Source organism: Mustelus asterias, unplaced genomic scaffold (genome assembly GCF_964213995.1).
Source record: "Mustelus asterias unplaced genomic scaffold, sMusAst1.hap1.1 HAP1_SCAFFOLD_784, whole genome shotgun sequence".
Taxonomy (NCBI): Eukaryota; Metazoa; Chordata; class Chondrichthyes; order Carcharhiniformes; family Triakidae; genus Mustelus; species Mustelus asterias.
The window spans coordinates 136,268-159,300 of NW_027590731.1; the positions used below are offsets into that span (position 1 = coordinate 136,268).

The 23,033-nt window shown below is 43.8% G+C and overlaps 6 non-coding genes across 6 annotated transcripts; 3 read left to right on the top strand and 3 right to left on the bottom strand.

Annotated features, from left to right (window-relative positions):
- The first annotated feature begins 2,019 nt into the window (after positions 1-2,019).
- On the top strand, positions 2,020-2,093 carry trnan-guu (transfer RNA asparagine (anticodon GUU)). Its single transcript has one exon. It is a non-coding gene; the product is annotated as a tRNA-Asn (tRNA).
- Positions 2,094-2,478: 385 nt separating this feature from the next.
- On the bottom strand, positions 2,479-2,552 carry trnan-guu (transfer RNA asparagine (anticodon GUU)). Its single transcript has one exon. It is a non-coding gene; the product is annotated as a tRNA-Asn (tRNA).
- A 6,374-nt stretch (positions 2,553-8,926) lies between these two features.
- On the bottom strand, positions 8,927-8,999 carry trnat-ugu (transfer RNA threonine (anticodon UGU)). Its single transcript has one exon. It is a non-coding gene; the product is annotated as a tRNA-Thr (tRNA).
- Positions 9,000-12,918: 3,919 nt separating this feature from the next.
- On the top strand, positions 12,919-12,991 carry trnak-cuu (transfer RNA lysine (anticodon CUU)). Its single transcript has one exon. It is a non-coding gene; the product is annotated as a tRNA-Lys (tRNA).
- Positions 12,992-17,698: 4,707 nt separating this feature from the next.
- Positions 17,699-17,788, top strand: trnap-ugg (transfer RNA proline (anticodon UGG)). Its single transcript is given in 2 exon segments — positions 17,699-17,734; positions 17,753-17,788. It is a non-coding gene; the product is annotated as a tRNA-Pro (tRNA).
- Positions 17,789-21,557: 3,769 nt separating this feature from the next.
- On the bottom strand, positions 21,558-21,630 carry trnat-cgu (transfer RNA threonine (anticodon CGU)). The gene has a single exon. It is a non-coding gene; the product is annotated as a tRNA-Thr (tRNA).
- Positions 21,631-23,033: the final 1,403 nt, after the last annotated feature.

Here is a 23,033-nt window from a genome sequence, read left to right on the forward strand (position 1 = left end):
ATGTCTTCATGAATTGAAAATCCACAGACCTCTGTGCAGCTCCAGAATTGATGCAAGATGGCACCCGAGCGAGGCAACCTCTTGCAAGCTGTGCCCAGCATACCTTCTAACTCTATCTTTTACTCTCGTTCTCTGCTTCTAAAACTTCATTCTAACTCTTTTAAACTCTCTCACAATGCTTCAATTCAATTTCTTACATCCCAGCTATGACTGTAACACTACACTCTGCACTCTCTCGTTTCCTTCTCTATGAACGGTATGCTTTGTCTGTACAGCGCGCAAGAAACAATACTTTTTATTGTATGCTAACATATGTGACAATAATAAGTCAAATAATTCCAAAGACTCACAAGCCTTTGAGTGAAGAAATATCTCCATACCTCAGTGATAAATGGCTGAAACATTAACCAGAAAATGTAAGCCCAGAGTACCTTACTGAGGCACTTTTGCCAATGTCGAACCGGAACATCACTCATTTGCCATGGCTAATCCATCCAGCCTGCATCAGCTGCACCGTGAGTGTGACAGTGGAAGCAGAAAAGCAACAGTATGCCAGCGGCGACTTTGCTGAGGGTATTTTTTTCAATAAATGGTGAAGAACAAATTAACATTGTGTCTGCTCCAATCCAGTTCATATGCAACAGCGATCAAGAATCGGGGAAAATTCAAAAAAATATTAATTTCGATAATGTTTCGATCTTATTTTGAATCGGGGAGCTCATCGTATATGAAATGAACATGTTAACTCCTACAATCCAGGAACTCTGCTCATGACCAATGTGACCGGCCGAGAATATCAAACAGTGCAGTCTGATTGCAATTTAAATCCTTGTTTTCTTGAATTATAAGTCGTTTGCCAACCTTAGCCATGTGGCAGAGTCATTGATCTAACATCAGTTTCAGAAAATAACATTTGTCCCGAATTTTATCTCTGTCTCCATGAATGCAGTTGCAGAATATTATTCAAGCATTGGGGAAGTGTAAATGCCACATGGCTGTGAGATAATGTGATTCCTTAATATTTAATAACACTTAGAGATGGGACAGCTGCTTTGAAAAGGTTTTATCAGTTTTTTTGAACACAAGGATCAGTATACTTCAGGAACACAGGTGACACATCGAAGTATTTAGAATTTGATGCGTGTCCACAGATTCTGCCAAACCTGCTGAGAATTTCCACCATCTAATGCTTGTATTATAAATACAGGTTTTATCAGGACGTAAAACACACCGCAAGACGGCAACGATAAATGAAATAGTCCCACAAGCTGTTCACGTGTAACTTTCAATTTCCAAAACCCACCAACCTCATCATTGCTGATCCTGTGAAACGTACCTTGTCAAACACGGCAGGCATTCATCTCTCAAAGAAGTGAAACGCCTCAAATGTGAACTATCTGCTCTCAATCTCAGGACTTTGCAATTATAAAAGCAGCATTCTGGTGAAAGTTTAACTCAGTCCTCATTCCACTGATCTTTGCCGACTTGCTGTGTATTTCCCTCATTGAAAACATTTCAGGTTGGGACAGACAGCTTCCTGATCTATCTGAGAAAGAAGAGGAATGGGCAAGAAAATGGAAACCCAAGATCAAACATGGGTTAAAGTTTCGAGTTCAGTTATTGAGTTTAACAATATTTGAAATATATAAATTGTTACAAATAATATGTTGGAGATATATGTTCAATAAACTAACGTCGGCTAACAGTAGAGGCAGAAACACACGATAAGTTTTTTTTTAGTGTCGCCCAAGGACTCAGTGACACTCAAAAACCGAGAGACAATGAAAGCAATCAAGGACTCTATCAAACGGCCCTTTTCCATGTTAGGAGAAGGGATTAACCATTACACCACAACAACACTGTGGGGTAAAATAATAAAATATACATGTTTAGATTTCTGAACGATGCCATAATTTGGTCTTTCTGTGTCAGGTTTGGTGAAAATTGAATTGGCGTCGAACTTGCAGCCAACACGCTGTCACCCTGATTTAGGATGCCATGTAAGCTTGGGATGCGTCAGTCTCTGTGGCGCAATTGGTTAGCGCGTTCGGCTGTTAACCGAAAGGTTGATGGTTCAAGACCATCCAGGGACGGGGTTTCACTTTTTTTTCCTCTCCATCTGCTTTAGACCATAAGACCATAAGACATAGGAGCGGAAGTAAGGCCATTCGGCCCATCGAGTCCACTCCACCATTCAATCATGGTTGATTTCAACTCCATTTACCCGCTCTCTCCCCATAGCCCTTAATTCCTCGAGAAATCAAGAATTTATCAATTTGCGTCTTCAAGACAGAAATTGATAAATTCTTGATTTCTCGAGGAATTAAGGGCTATGGGGAGAGAGCGGGTAAATGGAGTTGAAATCAACCATGATTGAATGGTGGAGTGGACTCGATGGGCCGAATGGCCTTACTTCCGCTCCTATGTCTTATGGTCTTATGGTCTAAAGCAGATGGAGAGGAAAAAAAAGTGAAACCCCGTCCCTGGATGGTCTTGAACCATCAACCTTTCGGTTAACAGCCGAACGCGCTAACCAATTGCGCCACAGAGACTGACGCATCCCAAGCTTACATGGCATCCTAAATCAGGGTGACAGCGTGTTGGCTGCAAGTTCGACGCCAATTCAATTTTCACCAAACCTGACACAGAAAGACCAAATTATGGCATCGTTCAGAAATCTAAACATGTATATTTTATTATTTTACCCCACAGTGTTGTTGTGGTGTAATGGTTAATCCCTTCTCCTAACATGGAAAAGGGCCGTTTGATAGAGTCCTTGATAGATAGTTTGATAGAGTCAGACTGTTCCCACTGACTGGGCTCAGTAACAGAGGACTCGGATTGAAGATCATGAAATATTTGCATTTATATAGAACCTATCCCGACAAGCGGACGTCACAAAGCACTTTCCAGTCAATGAAGGGCAGTTTTAATTGAAAAAAAAATCAATTAAGCGCGAAAGCAGTCTTTCGACTTGAATGCAGAAACGTCGTGACCTGTAGTCAAATGCTCCATTCCTAAGCTATATTCCCTTAATGCCAAGCTTCCGTTTTGTCGGTCGTTAGTCCTCTGTCTCGCGTGGTCTATACTTATGTTTGCTCCTCTGTGTGCGTCACTGTGCTTACGTACCCCAAGGGTGTGAATGCGTTTTTTTTAACCATCACAAACTCTATTCACTTACTTTATAAATCGTATTGGTAAATGTACAGAAGATGGCAAAAGGCTGAAAGTTGCGAGATGAAATTGACCTTTTCTGTGATTTGTGAGTGAAGGGTGCTTATTGAATGAGTTCCCGTCTGTTCCATTGTGCAAGATGATTAAAAGTTTTCTTTGATCAACATTTAAACAGACAGCGGATTCACTCGGTGTGATGGTGGTCCCAGTTCTATATCTGCGATCACAGCACCAGTTCATGTCACTTACTGTAAACCCAATATTTCTAATAGGTTTGACGTCCCAATATTTCTAATACGTTGGATGTTTTATCTAATTTACTTCATTTTATATTTCATTATTTTCATCTCAGATCTATTTCCACCAGAGGTAAGTCTCTCTTTCAAAATGTTCTGTTCAGGTTGAACATAAGTTAGTCCTTCATCCAGTGGCAACAACGATTACTTTTCGCTGCCGTATAAAAGCGGCAATGAGGTGAAGTAGTCACACAAGCTGCTCATGTGTTCCTCTCAATTTCCAAAATCCACCAACCTCATCACTGCAGCTCCTGTGTAATCACTGTACAGTACACCCACCGGCTCCCTATTACCCACAGGACACGCGACTGCTTCAAAGATCTTGTGAATGGTCTCATGCTGCGGTGCAAACATTCTGTGATACTCTGCTTTCCTCACTCTCAGGCCATGGGATACACAGTACTTGTTCATTTATCTCTCCTGAATTGAGCCTTATCAGAGCCCTTTCCTGTTGTTATTCTTTCTCGCTCCTGGATTTCACTTGTTTAAAACTTCCTACATCTCCAACCTTTACCAGTTGAAAAGAAAAGTGATGCAGGTATAAGAGGAGATTCCTTTCCCTGTGTGCACATGCTGCCTGGCTTCCTGAGTTTTTCCAGCGCTCCCCCTTCCACTGCAGTTGTCAGATCAGATTTGTAAGGCAATATAATATCTGTATTTGAGGCGACCTTACAGCAGTGGCTCGTTGGTCTAGGGGTATGATCCTCGCTTTGGGTGTTATGATTTGCAAGTTTGCGAGAGGCCCTGGGTTCAACTCCCAAATGAGTCCCGTCGTTGTTCGCAGTGGCGAAGTCTTGCTCATTTCTTTGCCGTGGACAGGGCAGGATGAGTTTTCTCACGGTTTGGTTTGGGAAACTGCCTCTCAAGTAATTCGAGATGTTTTCAAAAGTTGACTATGCTTTTCAACATTCTCTTTGTCCCTAGTCAACGGTTCAAGGACCCAATCCTTGTGGGCTCCGGCCGCTGGCTTTGTCGACATTGTTATTCATTCATTGGATGTGGCTGACTCCCCCACTATCTGTCACTTTGTTTCTGTGTATCGACGTCAGTCCCTTTCACTGTCTCAGTCTCTCTTTGTGCCTCTATAAACTTTCCATACTTTGCTCTTATTTCCCTCTGTTCTCGCGCTGTTTGTGGAACCAAGATTCACTGGATTGATTGTTGTGATGAGGCAGTTGCCCTTGGAGGAGAGATTCATTGCTGTTGCCTTGTTCTCCCTGGGGTTTGGGATAATGAAAAGTAATCTCATTGAAAAGTCTGGAACGGCGAGACTGTTTGACAGTGTACATGCTGCGAGATTGTTTCCACCGCCCCTCTTCCCTCCACGCCCCCTCCCCCCCCCCCCCCCGCAACACCCCGTCCGACCCCCACCCCCACTCCTCCCCCGCCTCTTGCTGGAGTCTAGAGTGCTTTGAACTGGGCTCACATTATCCGGATGGTGTGTCAACCATTTCGGACTGAGTTGAGGAGACAATTCCGCACTCAGAGGCCATCGTCATACTGAACAGAACGGATTACTGCAAAGAAGTGTACCGACAACTGAAAAACGAGGAACACTACAGACAGTTACCCACAGATCCGACCAAAGAACACACCCGTCAACTCAGCACTCCGATCAAAACCTTTGATTCGGACCTTCAGAGCACCCTCCGTGCTCTCATCCCACGTACTCCCCGCGTTGGAGATCACTACTGCCTCCCAAAGATACACAAGGCAAACACACCCGGCCGTCCCATCGTATCGGGCAATGGGACCCTGTGCGAGAACCTCTCTGGCTATGTCGAGGGTATCCTGAAGCCCATGGTACAAAGAACCCCCAGACACTACGGATTTCCTACGGAAACTCAACACACATGGAACAATTGAACTAGGAACACTCCTCGTCACAATGTATGTCTCGGCACTCTACACCAGCATCCCCCACGATGATGGCATTGCTGAAACGGCCTCAGTACTCAACGCCGACAACTGCCAGTTTCCAGTTGCAATTTTACAACTCATCCGCTTCATCCTGGACCACAATGTCTTCACCTTCAACAACCAGTTCTTCATCCAGAAACACGGAACAGCCTGGGGACAAAATTCGCACGTCAATATGCCGACATCTTCATGCACATGTTCGACCAAGACGTCTTCAACGCACAGGGCCTTCAATCGATGCTATACACTAGATACATCGATGACATTTTCTTCCTTTGGACTCGTGGTGAACAATCACTGAAACAACTATATGATGACATCAACAAGTTCCATCCAACCATCAGGCTCACCATGGACTACCCTCCGGAATTGGTTGCATTCTCGGACACACGCATCTCCATTAAGGACGCTCGCCTCAGCACCTCACTGTACCGCAAGCTCACGAATAACCTCACGATGCTCCACTTCTCCAGCTTCCACCCTAAACACGTTAAAGAAGCCCTCCCCTACGGACAAGCCCTCCGAATACACAGGATCTGCTCGGATGAGGAGGATCGCAACAGACACCTCCAGACGCTGAAAGAGGCCCTCATAAGAACAGGATATGGCGCTCGACTCATCGATCGACAGTTCCAACGCGCCACAGCGAAAAACCGCACCGACCTCCTCAGAAGACAAACATGGGACACGGTGGACAGAGTACCCTTCGTCGTCCAGTACTTCCCCCGAGCGGAGAAGCTACGGCATCTCCTCCGGAGCCTTCAACATGTCATTGATGAAGACGAACATCTCGCCAAGGCCATCCACACACCCCCACTTCTTGCCTTCAAACAACCACACAACCTCAAACAGACTATTGTCCGCAGCAAACTACCCAGCCTTCAGGAGAACAGGGACCATGACATCACACAACCCTGCCACAGCAACCTCTGCAAGACGTGCCGGATCATCGACACGGATGCCATCATCTCACGTGAGAACACCATCTACCTGATACACGGTACCTACTCTTGCAAGTCGGCCAACGTTGTCTACCTGGAAAGGCTGTCCCGAGGCACGGTAATTTGGGGAAACCATGCAGACGCTGCGACAATGGATGAATGAACACCGCTCGACAATCACCAGGCAAGACTGTTCTCTTCCTGTGGGGGAGCACTTCAGCGGTCACGGGCATTCAGCCTCTGATCTCCGGGTAAGCGTTCTCGAAGGCGGCCTTCACGACAGCGCAGAGTCGCTGAAATGGAGCAGAAATGGATAGCCAAGTTCCGCACACATGAGGACGGACTCAACCGGGATATTGGATTCATGTCACACTTTCGGTAACCCCCACAGCTTGCCTCCTGGACTTGCAGAATCTCACTGGCTCTCCTGTCTGGAGACAATGCACATTTCTTTAACCTGTGTCTAATGCTCCCTCCACGCACATTGTCTGTATCTTTGAGACTTGGCTGGCTGCAAGGATTGGCATTCTAATCAGTATTCTGTAACTTGATTTTCTGTCTCTGTGTGCCTTGTTTGCGAGCAGATATCCACTCCATCTGACGAAGGGGCAGCGCTCTGAAAGCTAATGGCATTTGCTACCAAATAAACCTGTTGGACTTTAACCTGGTGTTGTTAAAACTCTTAGTGTGTTTACTTCAGTCCAACGCCGGCATCACCACATCAGGTGAAAAAAGGCCAGAGGAACAGCCATCGCTCGATAATATCTTGGGTGACCATCTCCAGAGGCCAGAGCAGCCAGTCAAAAGAACATTTGCCTCTACAGCAGTTCTCCACCCCTGACAGATTAAAATTCGCTTAAGAAAACTATCTAACAGAAGGATACGGAGTTAGAAAGACCTTACAGACACCGCACAATTACTGAAGAACTCCAAAATCTTCTGAATCCATCGAGGCTGTTTGTATAATTTATTTGAGAGTGACTGAAATTCTGTTATTACAGTTTTGGTAATGAATGTTCACAGTCTTATTCGAACTGCATTTCAGTCGAACCGTACCTTACTTAACATGTTTTACTTGTTTACTTAAAGTTCTTGGTTATTTGAATAAAATAGCTTGTTAATTATTCACTCAAAGTGAATGACAGGCATTTTTATCATTAATAAGCCTCTGAACGTTAATTAAAAACAGTTAGTAGTTTCACAAATAGTTTTTCCAGATTACGAGGTGAGATAAAGGGGATGAGCCTCTGTATCATAACAGTATGGTAATTTACTGAATAACAGCAAGACTGGCAAAGTTTGGACAATATTTCACTGTTACAGAAGGGCACAAAGTAAATCTATGTCGGGAATATAAGCAGAAACAGGAATAGCGGGAGTCCATTTGGCTCGGGGTGCTCTCAAACCTCCACACTTTCAATTGGCAGGTAAGTTTCCAGAACAAGTTTACTGCCGAAATAATACAGGAGTTTAAATTCAGGGCTTTCACTGCTTGGATTCAATTCAATTCCCTGTCTCGATATTGTGCTAATTGTTGTAACTCACACTCAGTTACTAGTTTTAAAAAAGCCATATTAGACTCAGAACCTTAACTCTCTGTCCGCTTCACATTTGCTGCAAGACCTGCTGAGAACTTCCAGCACTTTATGTTTTTATTTTAACATGAATTACTGGCTTGATCATACACATGAACACAATAAATAGGAGCAGGAGTAGACCACTCGGTCCATCGAGCGTGTTCCCGAAATTCAATACCGCTATGGCTGATCTTGGGCTACAACTCAGTTTTTCACCAGCTCCCCATATTCCTGAATTCCCCGAGAGGCCAGAAACCTGTCTATCCCAACCTTAAATGTATTCGATGATGGAGCTTCCATAGCTGTCTGGCATAGAGAATTTCAAAGATTCACAACCATTTCAGTGAAGTAATTTCGCCTTTTCTTAGGCCGAAATGACCAGCCCATTTTCCTGAGACTGTACTGTCGTGGGTTAGATTTCCCGACAAGCAGAAGAAATCTCTCAGCATCCATCCTGTCAAACCCAATCAGTCTTGTGTAGGTTTAACGAAATCGCCTCTCATCCTTCCAAACTCCAGAGACTTTCAGCCCAATTTACTCAGCCTCTCATCATACGACAACTCCCTCATCCCAGGGATCATCTGCTGAACCTTATCTGCACCGTTTCAAATGCAAACACATCTTTTATTAAATGTGAATATCATATCTGCACAGAATATTCAACATGTGGTCTCAACAAAACCCTGTGCTACTTCAGCAACACCTCATTATACTTGGACTCCAGTCTGCCGTCAATAAAGACTAAAATGCAATTTTCCTTCCAATCATTGCCTGCACCGACATGCTAGCTTTATGCATTCCTTGTACAAACGCATCTATTCTATGCTGAATATCGACACTGACCTTTTTCAGCTCTTCAAATGTGCCCTGCTCTTTCTATTTTTTGACGAAGAAGTAAATACCTATTCGCTTTCCAAAATTGCACTCGATCTGCGCCTCCACTCATCAAAGCTCCCTATTTCGTCTCCCAGACTCGATTCCCCTTTCCGACAGCTTCTATTAGCTAAACCTTGCTCATAGGCTCTAGCGAGAATCGAACTCGCGACTCCTGGTTTACAAGACCAGTGTTCTAACCACTGACCTATAGAGCCAAATGCTGCAAGGAGCTTCCAGTAAATGCAGCGTTATCCGTGGATTGAGGACCAGGATGGGATTTGAGGACGGAGATTTTTCATGAATGTGGAAATGTCTGAGGTGGAGAGCAGGAATTTAAAAGGCAGAAGTTGAAAGTGACATGATTTGACATGTGTATCTTGTATGTACGTGACATATATGTTGTGTGTGTCATGTGGTTCTTCTTCAGAGTTTATCGTTAATGTTACATCTCTAATTTTTCCAGCTCTGATACAAGTTCATCCAGCTTGGAGATTTAGCTTGTTGTTCCCTTCACGGACGCTGTTTTTATTAAATGAAGAAATGAACAAAAATTTATTCACTCCGTGACTGGGAATCGAAACCGCGTCACGGCGCCGACGCTGATCACGAGACCCTCAGTGACGCTGATGTGACAAATTTGCAGTGAGTTGATCATCTCTGCTGCCATTGCTTCATTTCCAATAAATTTCAGTAAAAAAAGTCACAATGAGGAATGACGGGAAGTGTACATGACAGGATTTGAACCTCAGTAAGAAAATCCCAATCCATCCCCTGGGCCGGGACTGCAGTCTCAATGTTTGCAATCCTGCTGTTTATTTCGACAGACAGCCATTCAACCGGTGTTCCCGTTTGTATTCTCTGTCGGAGCAGCTCCACTCCTCCCAGCTTTGACAAAGGGTCATCTGGACTCGAAATGTCAGCTTTCTTCACTCCTTACAGATGCTGCCAGACCTGGTGAGATTTTCCAGCATTTTCTCTTTTTGTTTCCGATTCCAGAATCCACGATAATTTGCTCCACTACTTCCACACTCGTTCCTTTACCTCAAAAACTGTTTACATTGGTATGTCGCTCCTCTTTCTTCATGCCAAAACGACACAGCACAAATTCTTGCATTCAATCTGAAATGCTGAACTTCAACTGCAGGGACCAAAGCTCAAACCCATTCTGGCAGTGGCTGCAACCGAACCAGCAACTACCGTAGAGGCTAGACCTTGAGCCCCTGGCTTAAATTACTCGGCTACGTTACCACGTAAGCAACTGTGTCCTTTACTTGCATTGTTATTGAAATTAGCAGCAACAGAGCGACGACAGTCCATCAGTTGTCTTGAGCCTGCTCCTTCACTGAAGCAATTTAATCTGAACTGTGCAGCAAGCAGGAATCACATCCAGTCAGAAACAGAATGAGCTGCAGTGAAGGACCAGCACCATTTAAACTGCCCTTAACCTTGTCTGGTTCCCAATATCCTGTCAGAAATGACAAAAAAAGACCTCCTGTTGAATTTGCTCAGTCTTCACTTCAGGACACGAGGCGAGATTGTGTTTTATATGTTCCACCAGGCAATAACTGACATTTGTTTTTACGGTTTGGATGAGAGCAACAAATCTCCATTACCTGACCACCAATCCAAACAGCAGTGAGAGTGTCAAACTCTAACCACCAGATCAGCTGCTTGTTGCCTGTTTTACAACTTGCTTTACACACACTGCATGTGTTGCTTTATCTTTCGCGCCAGGCCAGACTACATTCACCACAAACAAGTCTCTGTTGCAAAATGGCACTTTCTGTTGCCACCCCGGTGATACATTCAATCAGTGACAACATACAACAGACATTCCACTGACAGTTATTAATTTCACTTCTGACTGTTCGAAACTGGGGAGAACCTTTTCCAAATATTTTCGTTGCAGAGTGAGGGGAAAGTTGAATAATTCAGTGTGAACGCCAAAATCTGATCTTTTTACCATCCAAATGTTACCTTCCATCACCATCTCAATTGTCAGCGCTTTGCAGCCTATCACTATCTTTCTGCTACTGTGTTTGTTCTTGACCTGTTGCACATGTGATATTTCCAGCTGTGATGTAGAATTGCAAAACTCACTCGGCTCATATTAGTAGATCTGCTTTCGATCAGATAGTAAATCAGGTTATTTTTTAATAGTTTGCTGAGAGCTATAAATAATCGTTCTCTGAGCGGGAATTGAAAACAAACAACACTGGGGAGTACTGAATACAACCCACTGGACTCCCAGGGCCACGGGTGAACTGTGTTTTTCAAAATGACTTACCATATATCCCTTAATGTGTCCAGTTTGGATAGAACATAAGTGACTGCTTCAGCTAATGACAACACCGATTGTGCTTGCCGGGACATAAAATCGACAGTGACGTGAAATAGTCCCACAAGATGCTGAAGGTATATAAAATTCTAAATAGGATTGAAGACAGTAAAATCTATTTTCTTCTGCGCAATCGGGAACACTATGTCAAATGTATAGGTTGAGAGGTGGTACGTTTAAAACTGAGATGAGGAGGAACTGCTTCTCACTGAGGGTCGTGAATTTGTGGAATGCATTGCGCCATAGCACGGTTGAGTCTGAATCATTAAATGATTTCAAGAAAGAGACAGATATATTCCTGATAATTAAAGGGATGAGGGGATATTTGAACAGTTAGGGAGGTGGATGTGAGAACAGGGAGAGATCAGTCATGAACTGATTGCATGACGGTTCAGGCTCGAAGCGCTGAATCTGCCCTCTTCTGCTCCTAATTCTATGTTCCTAAGTGTAACTTTCAATTTTCAAAACCCACCAACACTGTGGCTCCAATGTAATCTACGTACATTACATCCACAGGTTCCCCTTCATCCACACCACAACTGAGTCCTGTAAGGGACTTAGGAATGGCCCCATTCTGTGGTGTAATTAATTTAAATTTTTTTGTTTCCCTCATTTAATCTCTCCTGATTTACACCCGCAAGAGGCCTCAAACCCTCTTGTTTTGCTGCTGGAGAACACTTGTTTAAAACTTCCTACATTTCTATAAATTCCCGGTTATTCCCAATGAAAGATTATGGAGCTAACATAAGATTTGTTTTCCTGTGCATACAAGCTGTCTGACTTTCTGAGTTTTTCCAGCATTTTCACCTTTCACTGCAGAAGTCTGAGCAGCTTTGGATATCAATGGAAATATTTTCATTGAACAACATCCTCAGCAGCGGCTCGTTGGACGAGGGGTATTACTCGGGCCTGGGGAATAAGCATCTACAAACGTGTGAGCGATCTCGGGTTCACATGCCGGGCTGGATCCCTCAATCAGCTGTTATTTCGTATTGCACAAGTCATAGTTTTATAAATGTATTTTCAGTGCAAACGTTGGGATTGGTTTATGTGGGATTTGGTTTGAGAACCTGAGCACACAGTGCAAGCAATCTATCAACACAACACTCACACAAGAAAATCAAGACATTAAAAGGTGTATATGCTCGTGGCCATTCACTTTATCTCTGTTCACCAGTTTAGAGGACCCCATGTTTGTTGGTTGAGACAGCTGGCTGTGTGCATATTGTTATTCATTCGTGGATTGTGGATGTGTACAGCACTCGCTATTTTTGTTTTTCATTGTCTCTATACTTCTCCCTCAGACTCACTGACTATGTTTTTAATACGTTGACATCTTTTGCTCCGTGCTCTGTCCATTATTTCGCTTTCTGTGTGTAACCGAGGTTCACTGGATTGATTTCTGCGTTTCTCCTGCGAGGAGAGAATCAGTGGGATGGGTCCGTTCGCTCTGGAGTTTAGAATAATCAGAGGTGATCTTATTGAAAAGTCTGAAACTGGGAAACAGGTTGATAATGTGAATGTTGAGTTCCTCCCACCCCTGGCTAAATTATTAAGAACAAAGAAAACTAAGGTGAATGATGTAAGAGGAGTTTGGAATATTTGGGAGAGGTGAAGCTAAGAATTGGAAGATGTGAATAATGTAATTAATGATTGAGAGGAATGGATAGGAACTTTGGGGATTCTGTCGGTGGATTCATTGTAAACTTTGAAATCAGAACAAGCTGAGACACCAGTTGGAAAAACCGTACTTGTCTCCATGCATTTTAGGTTATGGAAAGCAGTATAGTACTTGTGCCCGGCTAGCTCAGTCGGTAGAGCATGAGACTCTTAATCTCAGGGTCGTGGGTTCGAGCCCCACGTTGGGCGACATTGATTTCAAACTTTGCCTCATTCCTGGGTGAATTCCTGATCTCCGTTCCTCCTGAAGTGTCACCGCTCAACCTGAGTCTTTCTTCTTTCTACGTTGTTTATCTCACAGTTGTGGGTTTGTGACTGAAAACTGCCTCCGGTTCACTGGAAGGCGGGGAGTTTAGCGCTGAACTCCGCGAGAGGTTTTGTTCTCATTTATTATGAGATTCAAACCCAGATCTGCGAGATTGTGTCAGTGGGAACAATAATCATCTCCATTGTAATTCAATCACTCCAGCCTTCCATCCGATCAAAATACCGTTTGTCCTTTCCTCCTCTCCCTCTCTATTTTCCTTGACTCTGTACTTGTTTGAAAAACATTAAATCACTACTTTTTTCCAGTTAGGGTCAAAGGTCAGCAACCTGAATCATTCACTCTCTTTCCCTCTTCACAGAAGCTGTTGAAGGCGATGAGTCCTTCCAACATTTTCTGTTTTGAGGTGGGATACGGAGCAACTACAAAACCTAGTTTTGGATCACAGTGGATCACTTTTCTCTGACTGAATCTTACCTGTTGGAACAGTTGAAAGGCTGAGGTTTTAAATAATAGGACACTGGAATATATCACCCTTTCACATGAAATGAAACAAAATATGAATTAATCATTTCTTAAAATGCTGCGAATGCAATATATATTTTGTTGTCAATGCCAGCATTTGTTGTCCATCCCAATTTCCCTCTGAACTGAGTATTTTGGATGGGCCATTTCAGAGGGCAGTTAAGAGTCAATCACATTGCCTTTTCTCTGGAGTCCCATGGAGGCCAGAAAGGAGAAGGATCGCAGATTTCCTTCTGCAAGATGTGTTTTCATGACCATCAGAAAACAAAGCTTCATTACGGAGACTAGCTTTCACTTCCGTTTCAGTTCTAGACTGCGGTGGGATCGTGACCTGTGAACCTGGGTCACAGGATTCATACTGCACTGATTTTACCACTATGTCACCATCTTCCCGGAAGAGTGCAAGTTTAAATCCTTCACATGCAATCAAACCACTTAATTTCACATTGAAAACAAACATTTAAAGCAGTGTACTGTTGAAATCAGTGTCGTACACTCAGGATACAGGGGAATTGACGCGATATCTATTGCTTTCATTCAAAGACAGAAAAATGTGGTGAATCCTCAGCGTGAGTGATGAAGGAGCTGCGCTCCGAAAGCTCGTGATTTCAAACAAACCTCTTGCACTTTAACCTGGTGTTGTGAGAATTCTTACCGGGTACTGAAGGGCATTTCATTTAGAATTCGCAAAAAGATTATTTTTATAAAATTAACAGCTTTCAGCAAATCGCACCGCAATCACATTGCAGACGGTGCAGTGAATTACTCTCCTGGCCTCATTGCATCAGCCCCAGAGGACGATTTCTCAAGAACACAAAACGCTCAGCGATAAAGAGGTCGGAGGCTTCATTCATCAGGGATCACCCGAGAGCACGTGACCTTTCTCCCAAATCACACACACACACACACACGCCCACAATTGCTCAATAATGCTCAGGTCACTTCAATTTCCGTGTTGGTTTCGTCGATAGAATTCGCTGCTTTAACTGCCATGGTTTGGGTTCGATTCACGGTCAGGGAATGATGATTCATTGCTCTCGTGCAACACATGAATTAAGGAGAGTGGATATTGCTTCCTGGTCGAAAACGGGAGAGATACTTGTGGCAGGTTGAACAGGAAGAAGGAAAAATCTGCCCCATTCCACAATCCTGTGAATTACCCACAACAATTCAAATTTACATTGAGAAGTCTTACAACACCAGGTCTATTTGGAGTCAGGAGCTTTCGGGGCGCTGATCAAACAAAGCAAATTGATTTTATTATCGGAGCAAATGAACCTGTTGGATTTTAACATGATGCTGTGAGACTTCTTATTGTGCCCACCCCAGTCCAACGCCGGTATCTCGACATCATATTTACATTGCAATTGCTGGTACCAACTGTCAGAATGAGTGAGTTACCTTCGACTGCATAAAACTTCACTGTAGCTCACCACATTCAAAGAGTAATGTTTGTTATAAACCTTATTGTGGTAAATCTGTTGAAATCCTTCTGCTTATCACTGCTCTGCTTTCATCACACTGGAAGCTAATGTGAAAAGATGAATAATTTCAAAGCTGAACAACGTGCACAAGACTGGAAGGAGAATGCGACTGTGAATAATTGGCACTGTGGAATTCCTGTATTCAGTCTATGGGAGAACCAGGAGAATGAAATCCTCATGGTCCAGTGCTGAGGATTTGGCGCTTTCAGGGTCATTGATCGGCTTCAATATGCTGAGATTTAAAGTTTTTGATAATCCATTTAACAAACCTGAGTTGTTTCCTGATCGAAAACAGCTCTGTCAGAAGCAGTGCAGTTAGATCTATATTTGTGTCCGAATTGGAAATGTCACATGGGCAACAGTTCAAGAACAAACACAGATAGTGAAGGACAGTGATAGGCTGCAAAGCGCTGCCAATAGATCAGGAATTTGTCTGTCCCAACCTGAAATGTGTTCAATGAGGGAAATACACAGTAAGTCGGCAAAGATCAGTGGAGTGAGGACTGAGTTAAACTTTCACCAGCATGCTGTTTTTTATAATTGCAAAGTCCTGAGATTGAGAGCAGAGAGTTCATATTTGAGGCGTTTCAGTTCTTTGAGAGATGAATGCCTGCCGTGTTTTACAAGGTAAGTTTCACAGGATCAGTAATGATGAGATTGGTGGGTTTCGGAAATTAAAATTTACACGTGAACAGCTTGTGGGACTATTTCATTTATCGTTGCCGTCTTGCGGTGTGTTTTATGTTCTGATAAAACCTGTATTTATAATACAAGCATAAGATGGTGGAAATTCTCAGCAGGTTTGGCAGAATCTGTGGACACGCATCAAATTCTAAACACTTCCATTTGTCACCTGTGTTCCTGAAGTATACTGATTATTGTGTTCAAAAAAACTGATAATACCTTTTCAAAACAGCTGTCCCATCTCTAAGTGTTATTAAATATTAAGGAATCACATTATCTCACAGCCATGTGGCATTTACAATTCCCCAATGCTTGAATAATATTCTGCAACTGCAGTCATGGAGAAAGAGATAAAATTCGGGACAAATGCTATTTTCTAAATCTTATGTTAGATGAATGACTCTGCCACATGGCTAAGGTTTTCAACAGAATTATAATTCTACAAAGCAAGGATTTAAATTGCAATCAGACTGCACTGTTTGATATTCTAGGCCGGTCACATTGGTCATGAGCAGAGCTTCTGGATTGTAGGAGTTAACATGTTCATTTCATATACGAAAGGCTCCCCGATTTAAAATAAGGTCGAAACATAATTGAAATTAACATTTTTAAAAATTTTCCCCGATTCTAGATCGTTGTTGCATATGAACTAAATTAGAGCAAACAAAATGTTAGTTTGTACTTCATCATTGATTGCAAAAATGCCCTGAAGGGGTATAGCTCATTGATATTAAGGGAATATTCAGAGGCATCTGATTTGAATGCAGAAGCGTCTTGACTTGCAGTCAATTGCCCGACCCCTAAGCTATATTCCTTCAATGTCTAACCTCCGTTTTGTCGCTCCTTTGTCCTCTGTCTCGCGTGGTCTATGGTTATGTTTGTTCCTCTGTGTCCGTCACTATGCTTACGTACCTCATGGGCGTCGACATGTTTTTTACCATCACAAATTCTATTCACTTACTTTATAAACCTTCATGGTAAATGTACGGAACAGCAAGAAGTTTAAAGTTGTGAGATGAAATTGACCCTTTCTGTTATTTGTGAGTGGAGGGTGCTTATTGACTGAGTTACCGTACGTTCCATTGTGTAAAGTGATTAACATTTTTCTTTGATCAACATTTAAACAGACAGCGGATTCACTCATGTGATGGTGGGTTCCAGTTCTATATCTGCGATCACAGCATCAATTCATGCCACTTACTGTCAACCCAATATTTCTAATAGTTTGGATGACCCAATATTTCTAACACGTTGGATGTTTAATCTAATTTACTTCGTTTTATATTTCATTATTTTCATCTCAGATCTATTTCCACCAGAGGCAGGTCTCTCTTTCAAAATGTTCTGTTCAGGTAGAACAGAAGTTAGTCCTTCATCCAATGGCAACAAGGATTACTTTTCGCTGCAGCATGAAAGCGGTAAAGAGATGAAATAGTCAGACAAGCTGCTCATGTGTTCCTCTCAATTTCCCAAATCCACCAACCTCATCACTGCAGCTCCTGTGAAATCGCTGTACAGTACACCCACCGGCTCCCTATTATCCACAGCACACGTGACTTCTTCAAAGATTTTGTGCATGGTCTCATTCTGCGGTGCAAACATTCTATGATACTCTGCTTTCCTCACGCTCAGACCATGGACTGTAAACAAGTTGTTCATTTATCTCTCTTGAATTGTACCCGGTCAGGGCCCTTTCCTGTTGTTATGTTTCCTCGCTCCTCCTGGATTTCACTTATTTAAAACTTCCTACATTTCCAAACTTTACCAGCTTAAAGGGTAAAATGAAAAGTTATGAAGGTGTAAGAATACAGTCCTTTCCCTGTGTGCACTTGCTGCCTGGCTTCCTGAGTTTCTCCAGAGCTTCCAGCTTTCAGGGCAGCTGTCTGATCAGATTTGTATGACAACATATATCCGTATTTGAGGAACTCTCGCAACAGCGGCTCGTTGGTCTAGGGGTATGATTCTCGCTTTGGGTGTTGTGATGTGCAAGGCTGCGAGAGGTCCCGGGTTCAATTCCCGGACGGGCCCCATTGTTGTTGTTTGCAATGGCAATGTCTTGTTCATTTCTTTGCCGTGCACACGGCAGGATGAGTTTTTCCGCGGTTTGGTTTGTGAAACTGACAACACAAGGAATCTAACAACACAACGCACTCACAGGCAGTTCAAGATGTTTTCAAAAGTTGACTCTTCTTTTGGACCTTCTCTTTATCCCTAGTCAACAATTCAGAGGACCCAATGCTTGTGGGTTCCGGCTGCTGGCTTTGTGTACATTGTTATTCATTCATACGATGTGGCTGACTCCCCCACGCACTGTCTATATCTGTCTCTCTTTGTTTCTGTGTAACGACCTCATTATTTTGCACTCTCTCAGTCTCTCACTGTGCCTCTATTCACTTTCCATAGTGTGTTCTTGTTTCCCTCTATTCTCGCGCTGTCTGTGTAACGAAGGTTCAATGGATTGATTGCTGTGATGAGACAGTTGCCCTTGGAGGAGAGATTCATTGTGGTTACCCTTTTCTCTCTAGAGTTTGGAATAATAAAAAGTGATCCCATTGACAAGTCTGCAACGGCGAGACTGTTTGATAGTGTGCATGCTGAGGGATTGTTTCCACCGCTCCCCCCAGTTCTCCTCCTCCCCACCCCCACCACCACCCGCTGGGGTAAACACAGTACGAAGTCTCACAACACCAGGTTAAAGTCCAACAGGTTTATTTGGTAGCACAAGCCACAAGCTTACGGAGCACTGCCCCTTCATCAGGTGAGTGGGAGTTGTGTTCACAAACAGGGCATATATAGACACAAACTCAATTTACAAAATAATGGTTGGAATGCGAGTCTTTACAGGTAATCAGGTCTTAAATGTACAGACATTGTGAGTGGAGAGAGGGTTAAGCACAGGTTAAAGAGGTGTGTATTGTCTCCAGCCAGGACGGTTGGTGAGATATTGCAAGCCCAGGCAAGTCGTTGACTATCTCTAATAATTCATTCCGTCTCTAAATGCCTGTAGATCCTATCTCTCAAAATACCTTCCAACAACTTACCCACCACAGATGTGAGGCTCACTGGCCTGTAGTTCCCAGGCTTTTCCCTGCAGCCCTTTTTAAACAAGCACAACATTTGCCACCCTCCAATCTTCAGGCACCTCACCTGTGACTATCAATGATTCGAACATCTCTGCTAGGGGACCCTCAATTTCCTCCTTAGCCTCCCACAATGTCCTCGGATATACTTCATCAGGTCCCGGGATTTATCCACCTCGATGCGCGTTAAGACTTCCAGCACCTCCTTATCTGTAATATGTACAGTCCTCAAAACATCACTATTTTTTTCCCCAAGTTCCTTAACATCCATCCCTTTCTGAACAGTGAATACTGATGAGAAATATTCATTTAGGATCTCACCCATCTCTTGTGGATCCGCACACAGATGATCTTGTTGATCCTTAAGAGGCCCTACTCTCTCCCTTGCTACTCTTTTGCCCTTTCTGTCTTTGTCGAAGCTCTTTGGATTCTCCTTTGCCTTATCTGCCAAAACAAGTATTTTGGCAGATAGGTTGCACATCTGCCTCATTGATGTGGTTGGTGGGTTATGAAAATTGAAAGTTACACTTAGGAACATAGGAATTAAGATCAGCAGTGGGCAAATTCAGCGCTTCGAGCCTGCTCCAGCATTCAATCAGTTCATGGCTGATCGTTCCCTGGTCTCAAATCCACTGCCCCTTATCTGTTAATTCATTTTGTGTTGGAAATATATCTGTCTCCTTCTTTAAACCTTTTTAATGATTCAGACTCCACCGTTCTATGGGGCAGCGAGTTCCAAAAATCGACGACCATTAGCAATAAGTAGTTCCCCAACATCTCCGTTTTAAATCTACCGCCTCTCTACCTATCCATGTGACAGTAGGTTGGTTCTATTCCTTCCCCACAGATGCTGTCAGATCAGTTGAGATTTCCAAGCATTTTCTGTTTTTTGCACAGATTCCAGCATTCATTGTATTTTGTTTTTTTGTGTAATTGTGACCTCTTGATCTCGATTGCCCAATAAGAAGAAACATTTTGTCTATGTTCACTCTATCATCCCTCGTAAAATTTTATGTAATTCGATCACTTCAGCATCTTGTGGGACGATTTCGCCTCAGTGTCAATTTCATGCCCCAGCACACTCCCAGCGACTGTATACCACTGTGCCGCCAGCTAGCAGAGATGGCAGCGCAGTGGGATACAATCGGGAGTGAGTTGCCCTGGGAATTATTAACATCGACTCTGTCGTCTCATGGCTTCAGGTTAAACATGTGGAAGGAAACCTCTTACTGGATACCAGGTGCCGCCCTCCTTCGGCTCATGAATCAGTGATCCTCCATGTTGAAATACACTTGGAGGAAGCACTGAGGGTGGCAAGGGCGCAGAATGTACTCTGGATGGGGGATTTCAATGTCCACCACCGAGAATGGCTCAGTAGCAGCAATACCGATCGAGCTGGTCGGGTCTTAAAAGATGTAACTGTTAGACTTGATCTGCAGCAGCTGGTGAAGGAACCAACAAGAGGAAATAACATACTTGACCTCATCCTTACCAATCTACCGGCTGCAGATGCAACCGTCCACGACGGTATCCTCAAGAGTGATCACTGCATAATCCGTGTGGAGACGAAGTCGCGCCTTTGCATTGAGAATAGCCTCCATTGTGTTATGTGGCACTATCACCGTGTTTAATGGGACAGACTTCGAACCGATCTAGCAACTCAAGGCGAGGCATGCATGGGGCGTTGTGGGCCACCAACAGCAGGGGAACTGTACTCCAGCACAATCTGCAATCTCATGGCCCAGAATATACCCCAAATAACCATTACTATCAAGTCAGGGAATCAACTCTGGTTCAATGGAGAGTGCAAGGGTGTGTGTATGTGTGGGGGGGAGGGGGGTGGGGGGGGGGTGGGGGGGGGCGCAGGAGTAGCACCAGGCATACCAAAAAGTGAGGTGTCAACCTGGAGAAACTACCAAACAGGACTATGTACATGCCAAATGGCAAAAACAACAAGTAATAGACAGAGGTAAGCGATCCCACAACCAACAGATCAGATCTAACCTCTTCAGTCCTTCCACATCCAGTCGTGAATAGTGGTGGACAATTAAACAACTCACTGGAGGAAGAAAATCCACAAATATCCTCATCCTCACTGATGGGTGCAGCCCAGCACCTCGATGCAAAAGATAAACCTGAAGAATTCGAAGCAATCTTCAGCCAGGAGTGTCGACTGGATGATCCATCTCGGCCTCCTCCAGTGGTCCCTAGCATCCCAAATGCTAGTCTCCAGCCAATTCGATTCACTCCAATTGATACCAAGAAACGGTTGGTGGCACTGGATACTGGAAAGGCAATGGGCCCTGATAACATTCAGGCAATAGTACTTGTGCTATAGAAGTTACCGCTCCCCTCGCCAAGTTCTTCTCGGACAATTACAACACTGGCATCTACGCAACAATGTGGAAAATTGCCCAGGTATGTCCTGCACAAAAAAAGGCACGACAAATTCAACTAGCCAATTACCGCCAACTGAGACGACTGTCGATCATCTGGAAAGCGATGGCAGGGTCATCAACAGCCTCCTCAGCAAAGCCCAGTTTGAGTTTCGCCAGGGTGACTCAGCTGCTGTCCTCATTTGAGCTTTTGTTCAAACATGGACAAAGGAGCTGAATTCCCGAGGTGAGCTGAGAGTGATCGGCCTTGACATCAAGGCCGCATTAGACCGAGCGTTTAAATTACCACGTGTAACTTGCTGCAAACTAAAGTTGAAAATAAGGCTACAGCGAGGGTCGAACTCGCGACCTCTGGTTTACGAGACCAGTGCTCTAACCACTGAGCCATGGAGCCAACCCTTTGCAATTCCGTTGCAATAACTGTATAATAATCAGTGGAACAGACTGCATTTTCAGATGGAAATAGATGTGTTTGAGCGGGAGAGCAGGGAGTTAGAATATGTGGCGATAAAGGGGCAGAATTTGACATGTGCCAGTTACTTCAAACGATCAATGTTTGCCGTGTGCCTGCCGTTAAATTCTTCTTCTGAGCTTATACCTGTTGTTACATCTCTGACTTTTCCACGTCTGATACAATTCATCCAGTTTGAAGATTAACCCTTGTTTCTCCTTTCACAGACGATGTGAGGCCTAATTTGATTTAATGAAGAGTTAAACAAAAAAATGTTCACCCCGTGACTGGGAATCAATCCCGGGCACGGCGCCTAATCCTGACCACTGGAAAAGCTGATATGAGAGATTTGCAATTAGACCATAATCATCTATTTTCCCATTGCCTCATTTCATGTCATTGTCTAAACTTTGCCAGATAGTCACACAGTCAATCTATCATTTATAAGCAATTACAGCAAATACATGGCCAATCCACCTAACATGCACACCTGGACACTGGGAGGAAACTGGAACACCCGCAGGAAACTTAGGCACACACGGGGAGAACGTGCAAACGCCGCACAATTACCGAAGGCTGGAATTGAAGCCGGGTCCCTGGCGTTGCGAAGCCACCGCGGCGCCCACTATGCGACAATCACTTCCACTGCAGCGTTGATTGGAAGACAAAGATGTTTGTGGATACATTGGAAACAACGAGAGCTCCCGGCACTGGCAATCTTCCAGCAATGTTGCTAAAGCGTTGTGCTCCTGAACTTGCCGCGCTCCGAGTCAAGCAGTTTCAGTACAACTGCATCACTGTCATCTCCCTGGCAAACTGCAAATCAAATCAAGACAATTACCACCAGTCTGCTCTCGGTCATCAGGAATGTGATAGAAACATGGTATCAAAAGCACTGACTTCGCAGTAACCAGCTGACAGTTAATCAGAGAAGTCTGAACTATGCAACAAAGAGAAACCTTCTCCAGTCAGCATTTGTTCACACATGGACAAAAGAGCTGTTCTCCAGAGGTGTGACGAATGTGGCTGCCTGTGATATCGAGGCATTTAAAGTGCTCTTCTAAAAGGTTCTTAAGTGTTCTTAGTGTTGGTGTTCTCGCCTCTAACAACCTTTCAGGCAGTGGGTTCCAGATTGCCATCACCCTCTGATCCTCTCTGAAGCTCTTTCTCCATACCTAAAATCTATGCCGCCTGGTTGTTCACCCTTCTGCTATGGGGAAACGACTATTCCTATCTGCCAATCCATGTCCCTCAAAATTTTGCACACTCAATCATGTCGGCCCTCAGCATTCAATGCTCAGGCGAAATCAGCCCCAATGTATTTCGCCCCTCTTCACAGCTGAAAA